This window comes from Narcine bancroftii, chromosome 3 (assembly GCF_036971445.1).
Source record: "Narcine bancroftii isolate sNarBan1 chromosome 3, sNarBan1.hap1, whole genome shotgun sequence".
Classification (NCBI taxonomy): domain Eukaryota; kingdom Metazoa; phylum Chordata; class Chondrichthyes; order Torpediniformes; family Narcinidae; genus Narcine; species Narcine bancroftii.
In genome coordinates this window covers 61,654,270-61,669,595 of record NC_091471.1, presented here as the reverse complement: position 1 = coordinate 61,669,595, position 15,326 = coordinate 61,654,270, and the positions used below count along the sequence as shown (strand labels likewise).

The 15,326-nt window shown below is 39.4% G+C and overlaps 1 protein-coding gene across 5 annotated transcripts in view; it reads right to left on the bottom strand.

The window, feature by feature from the left end:
• Positions 1-12,035, bottom strand: part of ubap1 (ubiquitin associated protein 1) — a 57,858-nt gene extending 45,823 nt beyond the window's left edge. For 2 of the 5 annotated variants that reach the window (XM_069924164.1, XM_069924167.1), the window contains exon 1: positions 11,839-12,035. The gene's annotated coding sequence lies outside the window, so the exon portion shown is untranslated. Of the gene's footprint in view, positions 1-11,427; positions 11,657-11,721 lie in introns of those variants that run through there. The other 3 variants (XM_069924163.1, XM_069924166.1, XM_069924165.1) reach the window with 2 other exon arrangements.
• Between the last annotated feature and the right edge of the window lie 3,291 nt (positions 12,036-15,326).

The following is a 15,326-nucleotide window of genomic DNA, read 5'->3' as shown; positions in this document are numbered from 1 at the left end:
TGCTTATATGTTTCGGTTTGTCTGTTTTTATAGTATTTATCATTCTTGATGACTCCTGTTTTAATCTGCCAAGCTAAAACTTTGTGTGCCCATTCACCCAACTCATAGTATTGTTTAGTTTTTAATATAGTTTTTTCTGTCCTACATGTTTGTATTGTATCTTCGCTTTTTATTTTCCAGTAATCAGTATTCTTCTTGTAATCTTGTTCTTTGATTTTATTTTCTAATATTGTACTTTAATATCTTTATCCAAACTGTTTACTTCTGCCCTATGTTCCCTCTTAAGATTCTTTGTATAGGATATAATTTATCCCCTTAAATATGCTTTGAGCATGTCCCATATCAGAAAACTATTATTAATAAATGGCAAATTTGATCTACAAAATATTTCTATCTGCCTCTTTATAAATGCACAGAAATCTATTCTTTTTAGCAATGTCGTATTTAGACACCATCTGTATACATTCTTTTGCTTTTCCATTATTGCTATAGTTAATATTAATGGAGAGTGGTCTGACAGAAGCCTTGCTAGGTATTCAGTTTTTAAATCACTACTTTTTAACTGGGTAGACATTTAAAAAAAAATACATCAATCCATGAATGCGAGTCGTGCATCCTTGAGTAAAAGAAGTAGTGTCTCTTTGGGATTTAATTGCCTCCATACATTGATAAGATTTAGAACTTTCATATAGGAAATTGTGGTCTTTGCTGCTTTTGCCCTCATTATTGTTCTTGCCGATTTATCTAGTATTGGGTCCAAGCAGAAATTAAAATTGTCTCCACCCAATATATTTTGTTTTCCTTCTACTGTTTTTATGAAGATATCCTTCACAAAGGCTTCATTGTCATAGTTTGGAGCATAAATGACCATGCTTCTCCACTGATTTTACAATGTGCCATTACGTGCCTTCCTAATTGATCAAAGTATGTTCTATTAACACTGGTGTATTTTAATTAATTGGAATAGCCACCCGCCTTGCCTTTGAACCAAAGGAAGATGATATTATTTGCCCCACCCATTCTCTTTTTAATTTATCCTGTTCCAAATTGGTAAGATGTGTTTCCTCCAAAAAGATTATATCCATTTTTAATTTAAGTATGCCAAAACCCTCTTCCTCTTCACCGGCTGTTAATATTAAGACTAAGCTTTAGTGATTTATTCATACCATTTTTCAAACAGATATTGTATAAATAATAAAATCTTTCCATTTAAAAAAAATACCATTGCAACATTTCCCTTTTAAGAGACATTTCCAATATGTACATTTCCCCTTCAGGAAACACACACACATCCCTAGCTCTGATGGTGACATTGACAATAGTACCCGGAAGCCCACAAAAAAAAAACAGCGGGTTCTTCTGAAGTAGCAGCCCTTCCTTTAGCGCCATCTTTTAAAACCACTCCTCTCCGGTGTCATTCCACCCACCAACCCCAAATCAGAGTTCCCACCTTGCTACTTTCCTTAACACCTTTCTAACTTTACAGAGCTCTCCATATAAACCACAATGGTTTTTCTTTTAAACAGTGAAAACCAGATGGTTCAGTGCTACTAGTATAAATAAAAAAGATACATTAGTCCCATTTTGAAATGGTCTTTTCTGTCCTTTCAGCTGGCAACTTTAACTTTTTTTTTTAAACTTTATTTATTTGTTCTAAAAACAAATAATATGACATTTACAGCAATTAAACATGAACGTTTTTTTTCTATATATAGAAAATTCCCCCCCCCCCCCACCTTCAGCCAACTCTCTTAAGGAGAGCCATAACTTTCTTAAAAATTCTTCCATTTCTTTATTCTTGAAAATTCGTGAATTACCTTCTGAGACATCCATCCTCAACGTTACTGGGTAAATCATTGAATATTCAAAGTTTTTAGATCATAGTTGCCTCCTTTCCTCATCAAATTCCTCTCTTTGTTTGACCAAGGCAGGGCTAAAGTCCTGGAAAAACATTACTTTGAATTGTCCACCACAAATGGGCCATTATTATTTTTTGAATATTCGTATGCTGCTCCCAAGATTGCATCTCTTTTCTGGTATCCCAAAACTGCTCGTGGTTTGCCAGTTCTTCTGGTTCAAAGGGTCTGGTGAGCCTTTCAATTTCCAGCTTTTAACTTGTTTTGTCACAGCACTTGTGGGATCCATGTTTCAAAGAAACTCACCGCATCTTTTCCCTCTATTCCTTCTCTCAATCCAATGATTCTTAAATTATTACTGAAATGTTCCATATAATAGATCTTGTCTAATATTTTTTCCCTGTGTTCCATGTTTTTGCTTTTTCTTCCAGTGCCTTCAACCTGTTTTTTGTTTTGTCCAACTCAGCCTCAAAACGAGTCATTCATTCCATTAAGTCTTCTATGACTGCAAGGGTTCTATTCCTGAGAACTGTCTATTACATTGCAAGTCAGAAACACCTATTTCTATAGCAACCCATATCATATCACTCTCTATTATCCTTTCCATTTCACTGAATAATCACCTTAAATCTACCTTTTATTAAAATAATGGAATATATACTGTATCCAGTGATCAATGAGTATCAGGAAACATTTTATTATTGTTATTTTTACAAGCTTTAAAAACGCTTTTAAAAGCTATGGGATTTCTGCAATTCAGGTCATTAATAACCTTAGTATTTTTCAAATGAATATAATCAGACGAATATAACAATGCCCATCAAGCAACACGGGTTTTCCCCCAATGTATCCTTTTATCATAAAGTCTTTCCAGCCATGCAGACTTGTATTGATTTGTTGTTATTCCAGAGACATTATTGGAATAGATTTTGCAAAAAATGATTTTTAAATGCAAAATGGTGCCCCGAACACAAACACAAAAAAAAAGCAGCACGAGTACAAATGTGCCACCAAGGGGCTGAAGCCTTCCCCAATATCCATAACTGCTCTGTCCCAGACCCCAAACCCTTTCCTGTGCCACTTTGACATCGCCCATAATTTCCTAATCTTTCAAAAATGATCTACTCCCTCTTTAAATGTGTTCTTTGAGTACGATCAGGCCTCCAAACCCTGGCTACATAATTCTAGAGGCTCACTGTTGTCTGAAAGAAATTCCTATGCATCTCAATTTTAAAAGATCATCCTCCTATCCTGTATCAATATCCCATTTTCTGACTCTTTCCCATTGGTGGAAATATTCTACCTTGCTGTGCGTCCCTTAGGTTTCAATAAAATAAAATAACCTTTCATTTCACCAAAATCCAAAGTACACTATCAATTCATTTTAGCTATTAGTAAGACGGCAGCCTGTTGTTCCAGAGATTAACCTGATGAATCTGGGCTTCCTCTTATGCTTCAGTATTCACATTTTAAAGAAGCAGACGAGAAATATTCAAAGTTCAAAGATCACATTTATTGTCAGGTTACATACAACCCTGAATTTTTTTTCCCCATGTGGATCAGGCTGAATTTGTAATTACCAGTAACTGTAAACTGTACTCAAGAAGAAACTGTAAACAAATGAAAGAAATGTGAACAAAGTGACTGTGCAAATACAGAAATATAAATATTCAGTCATAAATAATGAGCAAAGGAGAAGCCCTTTAATGAGTCTGAAGGAGTTTGTGGTTCAGTCTGATGGTGGAGGGTAGCAACCATTCCCCAACCTGAATTGAGATGAATACAAACTATTCAATGAAATTAAAAGCATTAATGAGAGCAATACGACATGGGTTACTATAGAAATGGATGTTTCTAACTTGCAATGAAATAGACAGTTCTCAGGAAGCTGTACCTCCTTCCTAATGACAGCAGCAAGAACATCGGAGAAGTGGATCCTTGATGATTGAACCACAGAACATTACAACAAAGAAACAGGCTCCTTTGGCCATTCTTATCTGTGCCACTTGCACAACTCTCTGTGCAAAGAAGTTTCCCCTCATGTTTCCCCTAAACTTTTCCCCTTTCATCCTTAACCCATGTCCTCTGGTTGGTATCTCACCTACCGTCAGTGGAAAAAGCTGACCTACATTTACTATCTATCCCTCATAATTTTAAATACCTCTATCAAATATCCCCTCATTCTTCTACACTCCAGGGAATAAAGTCCTAACCTGTTTAACCTGTCCCTGTAACTCAGTTCCTGAAGTCCAGGCCACATCCAGTAAATCTTCTCTGCACTCTATCTTATTGATATCTTTCCTGAGTTAGGTAACTAAAACTGCACACAATACTTCAAATTTGGCTTCACCAATGTCTTATACAACTTTACCGTAACAAACCAACTCATCTTGCTGCTGTTCTCCATCATCACTGTTTTATGTATTTGTTCCTGATGATGGAGAGGGTTTTGCCTGTGATGTCCTGGGCTGGACCCACTACCTTTTGCAGAGCTTTCCACACAGAACCATTGGTGCCCCCATTGCAGACCCTGATGCAGCCAGTCAGCACACTTTCCACAACACATCTGGAGATGTTGCCAAAGTTTCCAATCACATACAAAACCTCCATAAACTCCTGAAGAAAGAGGCGTTGACGTGCTTTCTTCACAATGACATTAGTATGTTGGGTTCAGGAAAGGTCCTCCAAGATAGTGACGCCCAGGAATTTAAATGTACTCTTTCTCTCCACCCCTGATTCCCCAATGATCTCTGGATTGCACACATCTGGTTTTCCTTTCCTAAAGTTCTTTGGCTTTGGTGCCAGTGAAGGAAAGGTTACTGTTAGTACATCATTCAGTCAAGTTTTCAATCTCCATCGTGTACGTTGACTCATTTCCCCTTTTTACACCTCGGTGGTATCTTCAGCAAATATGTAGATGGTGTTGTTGTCGTACTGAGCCACACAATCCTAGAAGTGAGTAGAGCTGGGGCCTTTGCATGCAATCCTACATGATGCTCTAGTGCTGATGGAGATTATGGAAATGTCCTTGTCAATCTGCACTGACTGGGGTCTGGAGGTGAGGAAATCCAGGATCCAATTGCACAGAAGGGTATTAAGGACCAGGTCTTGGAGTTTGCTGATTAGATTTGATGGGATAATGGTGTTAAAAGCCAAACTGCAGTCAATAAAGAATATCCTGATGTATGCATCTTTGCTGTCCACCTCATCCCTCTCCCTCCCATATCCTAATACAAAAAATGAAAAATTATATAAATAAAATAAATATAAAAACCAAATATCAGTAAAGTCACAAACCACATAACAATTACAGTACGCAAACAGGCCATTACAGCCCCTCTAGTCCACATGGATTTAAGTGAACTCCACTAGTCCCACCTACCTGCTCCCTCTCCATAACCCACCAGTCCCCTCACATCCATGTACTCATCCAACCCTCTCTTAAATGACAAAACTGGCCCTGCTACAACCACCTCTGAGTGAAGAAGCTTCTTCTTATGTTACTTCTAAAGTGTTCTAGGGTTTAGTGTGGAGCCAGTGAGATGATATCTGCCATAGAACTGTTGCTGTGGTAGGCAAATTGGAATGCATCCATGCCACCACTCAGATGGGAGCTGATATGCTTCAACACCAGCCTCTTCAAGCTCTTTATCACTAAGATTGTAAGTGCCACTGGTCGATAGTCATTTAGGCAGGTTACCATGATCTTCTTGAGCACCAGTTCGCTTCAAGCCTGTTTCAAACCAGGGCGTACCATGCCCTATCAAAGTGAGAAGTTTAAGATACTTGTGAATACACTGGCCTGTTGGTGGACAAAGGTTTTCATTACCTGGCCAGGAACTCCATCTGGAACATAGAACTACACAGCAAAGTACAGGATCTTTGGCTCTCGATGTTGTGCTGACCCATATATCTCTTCCTAAAAAAATACTAAATCATCCTTACTATTTTTCTTTCATCTATGTGTCTGTTTAAGAGTCTCTTAAATCCCCTCAATGTTTCAGCCTCCACCACCATCCTTGGCAAGGTACTCCAGGCACCCACAACACTGTGTTAAAAAAGAACTTACCCCCTGATGTCTCCCCTAAATTTCCCTCCTTTAACTTTGTACATATGTCCTCTGGTGTTTGCTGATCCTGCCCAAGGAAACAGATGCTGGCTGTCTACCCTATCTAAGCTCTTATAATTTTGTAGTCTCCTCTCATCCTTCTCTGCTAACTTTACCTCATAAGATTTGATTCCCAATCTAGGTGACATCCTGGTAAATCTCCTCTGCACCCTCTCCAGAGCTTCCACATCCTTCTCATAATGAGGTGGCCAGAACTGAACTCAATTCTCTAAATGTGATCTTACCAAAGATTTGTAGAGTTGTAACACGACCTCTCAATCCTGCTATTAAGGAATCCCAGTATCCCATAGGCTTTTTAAAAATTATTTAGTTTTGATATTTAAAGACTCATACAAATCCAAACAAACAGAATCTCTTTCAACAATAAAATAGAGTCTATTTTTCCCTACCCCTCTCCCTTCCCTCCCATATCCTAATACAAAAAATGAAAAATGATATAAATAAAATAAATATAAAAACCAAATATCAGTAAAGTCACAAACCACATAACAATTACAGTACAGAAACAGGCCATTACAGCCCCTCTAGTCCACATGGATTTAAGTGAACTCCACTAGTCCCACCTACCTGCTCCCTCTCCATAACCCATACCAGTCCCCTCACATCCATGTACTCATCCAACCCTCTCTTAAATGACAAAACTGGCCCTGCTGCAACCACCTCTGAGTGAAGAAGCTTCCTCTTATGTTACTTCTAAAATTCTGCCCCCTATGACCCCCTTGTTCCAATCTCACCTACCCTCAAGGGGAAGAGCCTATTCACATCTACTCTATCCCTTAAACCCTTAAACCCTTATCCCCTCAAACCCTTAAACAAACTTGAGAAAAACCCAAAGAAACCTAAAATAAAAAAGATAAAGAACAAAATACAAGCGCACGTCATCGGTGCCACGACCCACTTCATTGATCTCAATCATCTCAGTACTGGCATGGATTGTTGCACGAAGTGTTACACGAAGTGTTACAAGCCCAGAGGACCCCAAAACCCAGCAGCAATAGATATTCACCAAGACAAATGGTTACTTAAACAAAAGTTGTTTTTAATTATCTTTAAACATGAAAACAAAATCAAACTTTAACTCATCTATTATTAAGCGCACGTGTATGTAATGTGTGTGTGTAAGTTCAGAAAAGTTCTTTGGTTCACAATCCAATCTCACTTCTCATTCCTCCAAGTTCACTGGTTGCAGGCAATTCTTATACTGTGCACAGAATTTAACATTTATAAAGTTCACCAGGTTTTGATGCTCGAAAGGTAAATGGTTACTGCTCAGGAAGGTTCTTGTCGGTTTCCAGAAAGAGATGTGCTGTTCCAGGACATCCACCACTGATGTACTTCAGTGATGTACTTGCTGAGTAAACTTGTCCCTTCAGGGTTCTCCAGATGATAACCTCTTTCTTTCAGGTCACCACAGGCCTCTTATTCCAAGTGAAACATTAGACAGCCAGTCCTCTCCTCTTGCATGAACCACAAGGGCTGTGACTAGGCCATCTTCCACACTGGGGCTTCTTGCTAGCATTTCCTGTTCAACACTGTACAAGTGATCTCTGTCTGTGTGTGTGTGTCTCTCTCTCTTTCTCTCTCTCTCTCACACACACACTGAGGCTGATAGAAACCCTGTTTGACTCTCTCTGCTTACAAAATCACTTGGCCCTCTTACAACAGCAAATTCTCCTTTCAGACAGCAGCTGCTCCAGCCTGCTCTTTCATCTGTTGCCTTTGATAAACAATAATCCATTAGTGACATCTCTTGAACACTCTTCAAAGCTCTTGCAAAAAAGTGTGAGAAGCCACTATGTCTAGCATAGCTCCAATATTTCAAATAAGATCTGTTTTAAAGTGTTTGCATATGACCTACTCTAACAAACATTTCCCAATTTATTTCCCAAAAACATTTTTATATACTCTGTCACAGAAGGGATATAATTATATCTGCATACCAATGTGTTGCAAATAGGGTTGCCACACCCTAGCAAGTGTGCCATATTTCCTCCTTAAATTGTACATTATTTTCTCCAAGAAAATACAGTCCTGCATTTCGATATTTCAACGTGTAATGTTTAGTTGGGAGTTGGATTTCCATGTGACCACTATACACTTCCTGGCTACCGACAAGGTGACCTTCACTAACTGAATTTGATGTCTGGAGAGTTTAAAACTCATGTCCATAATGTTTCCCAGAAGATACAATTCTGGATCCTGTGGAAAATCCAATTTTGTAATTTCTTTTTCCAGAATGACCCCCAGGTCCTCCCAGAAGGATCCCACCTTGAAACACAGCTAGGATGAATGGATAAAGGTTCCAATCTCCACACCACACTAAAGTTCATTTCCAAAATTTTTGATTTAGATTTGTGTAATTTTTGTGGTGTGAGGTATAGTTGATGCTGGAAATTGTATTGCACCAGTCTGCACCTGGCATAAAAACTGCTGTCATGCTGTCCAGACAAAAGTCTGACCAGCACTGCTCATGGATTGTTGTGCCCAAGTCCGACTCCCACCTATCCCTGGACTTGTGTAAGCCGGCTTTGGACCTTCATTTTGGAATAGGAGATACATCATAGAGATGAACTTGTGTATATTCCCATTTCGAATTAGAATCTCCATGTCACTACACATGGGCAGAGCCATAAATGATCCCAAATTATCCCTCAAGAAAGATCTTATCTGAAAATAGCAGAAGTTTTATTACACAAATCATATCTATTCCTTAGCTGTTGAAATGACACAAGCTGCCTTTGCTCACAACAATCCTTAATATAACTAATCCCCTTCTAGCACCACGTGTCCAGAATCTTATTATCCAGTCATGGGTATTCTGATACATTGATTTTTTTTGGCCAAGTCTGAATTACATGTTTTAATATGGGGTTATCAATTTAGTGTGTCCCATTTATATATAAACTCTCTTGCTATCTTTTCTTCTACTGTGAGTAGTCCAATTTGTGCCCAGAAGGAGGTCCCATAGGCCTTCTTAACTATTCTATCAACCTGTGCGGCGACCTTGAGGAATGTATGGATTTTCACTCTTAAGTAACCAACCATCAACCCTGTACTCAGCCCTCTGGTTAGTCCTTCCAAAATGCATCACCTCACGCTTATCTGGATTGAAATCCATCTGCCACTTTTCTGCCCAAACCTGCAGCCTGTATATCATCTTGTGACCTTCGACAACCTTCAGCTCCATCCACAAACTTAATGGCCCATCCTTTCGCCTCTTCATCCAAGTCATTTATATAAAAAAAATCATAAAGAGCAGGGATCCCAGAACAGATTTCTGCGGCACTCCACTAGTCGGTGACCTCCAGGCAGAATACTTTCCTTCCACTACTGCTCTCTGCTTTCTTCCCACAAACCAATTTTTTATCCATACAGCTAATTTTCCACTGATCCCATGACTCATGACTTTCTAGATGAGTCTCTCGAGGGTGATCTTGTCAAATGCCTTGGTAAAATCCATGTAGACCACATCTACTGCCCTACCCTCATCAATGGACTGGATGTTTTCCTCGGATTCACTCTCCTGAAGGCAGCCCGCACATCATCTTTGGAATCTGACACCAGAGGATAATCAGGGGACCCAAAATATTCACAGTACTTCAAGGAAGGCAACATCTTGAACATAAGTAACATTATCTCTCAATTTTAACCTACAACCTTAAGCAATAAAGCCAATATGTTGCTAACATTACAGATGAAAGCTACCCATTTATAACTCCAAGATCCTCCTCTCTGCCATTTATTTGTAAGTTTCTTCAGTAGTACTCTCCCTTTTAATTGGAAAGGAAGCACAGAACCTCATGCTTTTGTACATGTTTAGCTTTTGCCCACTCACTCACCTTATCAATACACTAATAGAATGTACAAATATCCTCATTCCAATCCCATTATTTCATTTCAGCAATTTTTAAAAGAAAGTGCAACTGATCTCCTTTAGGTGAAAACTCAAATTGCAGCTATAAAATTAATGAAAGATACAATTTGGAGCATCATGTCAAAGCCCCTGCTTGTTTCCCATTTTAAATGGTTGTCCAATCCCAACTTCAAGCTGCTGTCAAATTAACTTCCATGATCCTTCCAGACAAATCACAATAACTCACCACTTAAAATTCTCCCAATCTTAACTATCGCTTGGTTATATAGCTTAACTTTACATCTACTGAACACAGTTGTTGGCATCAAATCAGTTTCATCCTATTTTGTTTATCAAAGCTTCTCTTAATTCTGGACACTTTATTAAATTTTCTGGATCTTTTGTTGTTCTGGAAAAATAATTCCAACTATCCTATTTCCCCCCATTTTCGTTCTTTCCTCTCAGGTAAATTTATGTTACCTCTTCTAGGCCCCAATAACTAAATAGTGAAATGCAAGTCAACAACTCAGCTGCCAACTTTGCAAAATAGACATGTGCAGATTCTCAACTGAAGAAGTTTTTTAATAGTAACTATTCAGAAGCTGTCGAACTAAGTTTACTGCTTTTCAAAAGAAGCAGACACATAGGTTTAGAAATAACTGCATTCTATCAACCCACTCAAGGAAATGAAATGCCAAGGAAGTTTTGTATCCAAACACAACTCCTCTTGCATACAAATATATATTTTGTTTATAGTATTTTTGCCTACCTTTCAGGTCATTCTCAATGTTTTTTTAAAAAAAAACTGCTAATGCTTTTGTTTATCACTATTCTGACAAATTCTCAAACATATTTACAAAATTACTGAGCCTCTGGATTCACGTTGCATGTGTATTTGAGAAATATCTTTACATAAAACTTCTAACACTCTCAGTCCCTTAACCAAATGTAAAATTTAAATACAAGCTATTTGAAATCTAATATTGTCACAGAATAGTTCCTGGCAGAAACGCGCTAGAGAAACGTAGCAGGTCATGTAGTAACCACAGGACAGACCTGAAGCAATGGTTGTTGATTCAATGAAGCATGCTGAGTTTCTCTAGCAGGTTTGGGTATTGCATCTGAAGACTTTTTTTGTTTTCTTTCCTGGCAGAGACCTGATAAAGATTTATGTCCTACAATGAAATAAAAATGTGGTTTCCTCTCAAAGCTAACTTAAACTATTACATAGGACAACACTTGAAAGAATCTAGAAGATTCATGAATGGTGAAGTAAATTTCTGTCATCAGATGTATATAAACAATACAAAGAAAGAACATAAACAAAAATCCACAGTTATCCACAAAACAAAGCTTCAAATGGAAATCAAACAAAAACAAATGAAATTAATTTCCTACGAATTAAAAACGTTATTTTGTTGGAAACAGTCATTCACTTGTTTCATTCCCATAGACCACTCTAAATTATCAAATCAAAGGGGGGAAATCTTACGTATTTCAGACAAGCCGGGGATCGGTTCACTTATCATGCAATATTGAAGACCTTATTTAATAAATTACCAACGGTGATACAATATTTAAATGTGCACCTTTTAACCTCTTCCCCTGCCTTAGCTGATAAAATGATGTGCGAAGTGTCAACGGAGCGCTCGGCAGGCCCTGGCACCTTGTGGAGCCTCAGTTCGTGGTGAGAGGGAGTGTGAACGCGAAGTCATGGACTGTCGCGCCGTTACAGAGCTGGATCGGAATATTTACAGGCTGCAGCTCTTGAGTTTCGTTCTCCTCTTTCGCTTCTTGACTGTCCCTTTATCCGACAGGATTCACGGCTGCACTTCCACAGAATCCAGCAACCAACACTCATTTTAAATGGAGCCGATACTTACCTACAGGTTTGTATTTTCTGGAACGTTCGCTGCAATGTTCCGATCAAAACTAACTTATTTGTAAAAACTAGATAAATCTGACATTATTTCCTGCTTCATTGCAGGACGCCATCTTACCCGCTGTTCATTGACGTCATCACGCAGATCATGTGAATGACGCCGAGTTCCAATCGCCGCCCCGCTCAGTTGCGTCTTTCAGCGACACTTCACGCGTGCGCATTGTTCAAGCATGCAGATTTGAGCGCGTCCATCTTTAGTACAGGACGTGCTTACAAGTTGATGTTATTCATCCCAAGAAATGTGACTAGTCAACGTTGAGGAAATTTAGCTTCATGATCAGATGCCTCCTTTGACAAAGAAAATTGTCTCATTATGATGGTTAAAAACACAGAAATGCTGGAGGATCTCAGCAGGTCTCGCAGCGTCTATAGTGGGTAAAGATATATTACTGACATTTTGGACCTGAGCCCTTCCTCAAGGTACGAGTAAAAAGCAGGCAGGCATCTATACTAAAAGACTGGGAGAAAGGGAAGAATGGGTGGGGAGAAGTACAGATCAACAAATAGGTGCTAATTGGATATGGAGAGGAGAGAGGAAAGGTAAAAGTTGAAACCCTAACCCTCGACTACAGAACTTTGCTGCTGCTTCATGCACCTGTAATGAGCTCTTCGACTTTATCCACTTTGCTGCCAACTTCCACCCGGACCCAATCAATTCTTACTTCTCTCGCCTGACCTTCTATCCATATCTAATTAAAACCTTTTGCCTGTTGGTCTGGAGTCCTACCCGCCCATTCTTCCCTTCTCCCCAGCCCATTAATTTAGGCGCTTGTCTGCTTTTTACTCATACCTTGAAGAAGGACTCAGGTGCAAAATGTCAATTATGTATCTTTACCTCTGATGGACATTGCAAGAACTGCTGCATTCCTCCAGCATTTCTGTTTTTTTTTAATTGTAATCACACATCTGAAGACATTTGTATTTCACTTTATTATGATGGTGTTATACATCAGAATATTGAACTTTAATTACTTCGAATGGGCTTTACCTGTTCTCTATAATCCTTACTTGGATCACTAGATAGATAATTTAAATTAAAAAAAAAACTTTAGACATACAGCATGGTAGCAGGTCCCTTTGGTTCATGAGCTCCTGCCTCCTAGATATATCCAATTGACTGACACCACTGCTACATTTTGAAGGGTGGGAAGAAACCAGAGCACTTGGAGGAAACCGACGCAGACATGGGGAGAACGTACAAACTCCTTACAGAGAGGGATATGAACCCTGGTCCTGGTCACTAGCACTGTATCAGTGTGGTGCCTTCTCTTCTTCTTTGGCTTGGCTTCGCGGACGAAGATTTATGGAGGGGTAAAGTCCACGTCAGCTGCAGGCTCGTTTGTGGCTGACAAGTCTGATGCGGGACAGGCAGACACGGTTACAGCGGTTGCAAGGGAAAATTGGTTGGTTGGGGTTGGGTGTTGGGTTTTTCCTCCTTTGTCTTTTGACAGTGAGGTGGGCTCTGCGGTCTTCTTCAAAGGAGGTTGCTGCCCGCTGAACTGTGAGGTGCCAAGATGCATGGTTTGAGGCGATATCAGACCACTGGCGGTGGTCAATGTGGCAGGCACCAAGAGATTTCTTTAGGCAGTCCTTGTACCTCTTCTTTGGGTGCACCTCTGTCTCGGTGGCCAGTGGAGAGCTTGCCATATAACACGATCTTGGGAAGGCGATGGTCCTCCATTCTGGAGACGTGACCTACCCAGCGCAGTTGGATCTTCAGCAGCGTGGATTCAATGCTGTCGGCCCCTCCCATCTCGAGTACTTTGATGTTGGGGATGAAGTTGCTCGAATGAATGTTGAGGATGGAGCGGAGACAATGCTGGTGGAAGCGTTCTAGGAGCTGTAGGTGATGCCGGTAAAGGACCCATGATTCAGAGCCGAACAGGAGTGTGGGTATGACAATGGCTCTGTATACGCTAATCTCATACTGCCCTGTCATAAGCTTGGATTGATAGTTCTATTGTATTTATAAGAACATACGGAACAGCATCAGATTGGGGTTTTTGATTGTTCAAGTCTAATGCGTTATATTCCATCTGCCACACTCTTTCTCACTCTTAGTTTAACATGTCTACACTCTTGTAGCCTCTTTGCTTTTGGCCCATCCATCCAAATTGATAATATGGACTGTAAAACGCTACATTTAACTTTGATATATCCTTGCAATTTATTGCTACTTTCAGTTTACTGTTCATAACTCAATAATGATTTATACTATTACATTCAGTTCAAGGAACCCTGGTTTAGAGTGAAACCCTTCTGTGTGCACCTTATCAAATGATTTTTTGAAAATCCAAATACACAACATTAAGTGCATTTATCCTGTAACAACCTTAAAACACTATCAAATTTATACTCGAGGTTATTAATACCCCAAATCTTTGTGGAAAACATGGCATGGACCCTTGCAAAACAGATGTGAATTATGACAAACAGACAAAATCTCAACTGATGAACCAAAAGATGGAAGGAAAACATTTCCATACCAAATTCATGACATTAAAGAATGACGATCATAATGCAGGATTTTTGAGATGTTATAATTTCTGCAGTTCCACTACCAACAATCAACTTTCATGACATAATCTTAGAAAACAAGTATGGATTTCCATAATTTCGGGAGCCACTCCTCAGCAATGACAGGTTTCAATGGAGAATTTACAACTGCCTCCAGATTGTTTAAAAACCCTGACCAACTTTCATGGTCCACTGAGCAGAAGTGATCTTCATCCTTCTGAATCGTGAACAAGTTACAGTAAATCCTTTGAAATACTAAAGAACTTCCCTCAATATTTCTACAAAATCCTCCATATTCATTGGCAGCATTCCTAAAATCATTCCGAGTTTCACCTTGATGAAGGGCTCCGGGCCAAAAGGCTGGTTATATTTCTTTGCCTCTTTTGGACACTGTGGGACCTGCTGAGATCCTCCAGCATTTTTGTGCATTAACTACAATCACAGTGTCTGTTGCTTTTTTTTGTTCCATTCAGAGCCTAACCTTCCCATGTTTGCCAAACTAGTTCCTGGTTTACATGTCTGCCATCAGAATGCTGGAACAGACACTCTACTCCATCATAGCTAGAGGTTTCCAAGCAGTCAAAGAAAAAGCTTCAAAGACATTTACAATATAACATCGTGATGATTTATGGAAATCTATAGCTCTTGACTAGTCAACTTGGTGACCACAGTGAAAGCGTGGAAGGACCAGCAGCTATCCACCCATTCCATCAAGCACCTGAACCTGTTGATTTCACATAGGAGTCAGTCACTTATGATCAAAAAGCTGGAACTGAATATATCCCAGCCTGTTAGATAATCCTATTGCCAAATGGCTCTAAGTGAAGATAGAGCTGGGAGACGTCACTGAAGTCAATAAAGTCCAAAGCTTTTCATGAATTGTAATTTGGAGGAAGTTCCAATTCATACGAACTGATTATGTGAACGTTGGGATGAGATTGGAAGCAGCTCTGATTCTCACTCAGCTATGGGCTGAAAGTGGACCTTCGTGGATCAGGACTTGCCTGATCTATTTGAGACCAGTGGCCA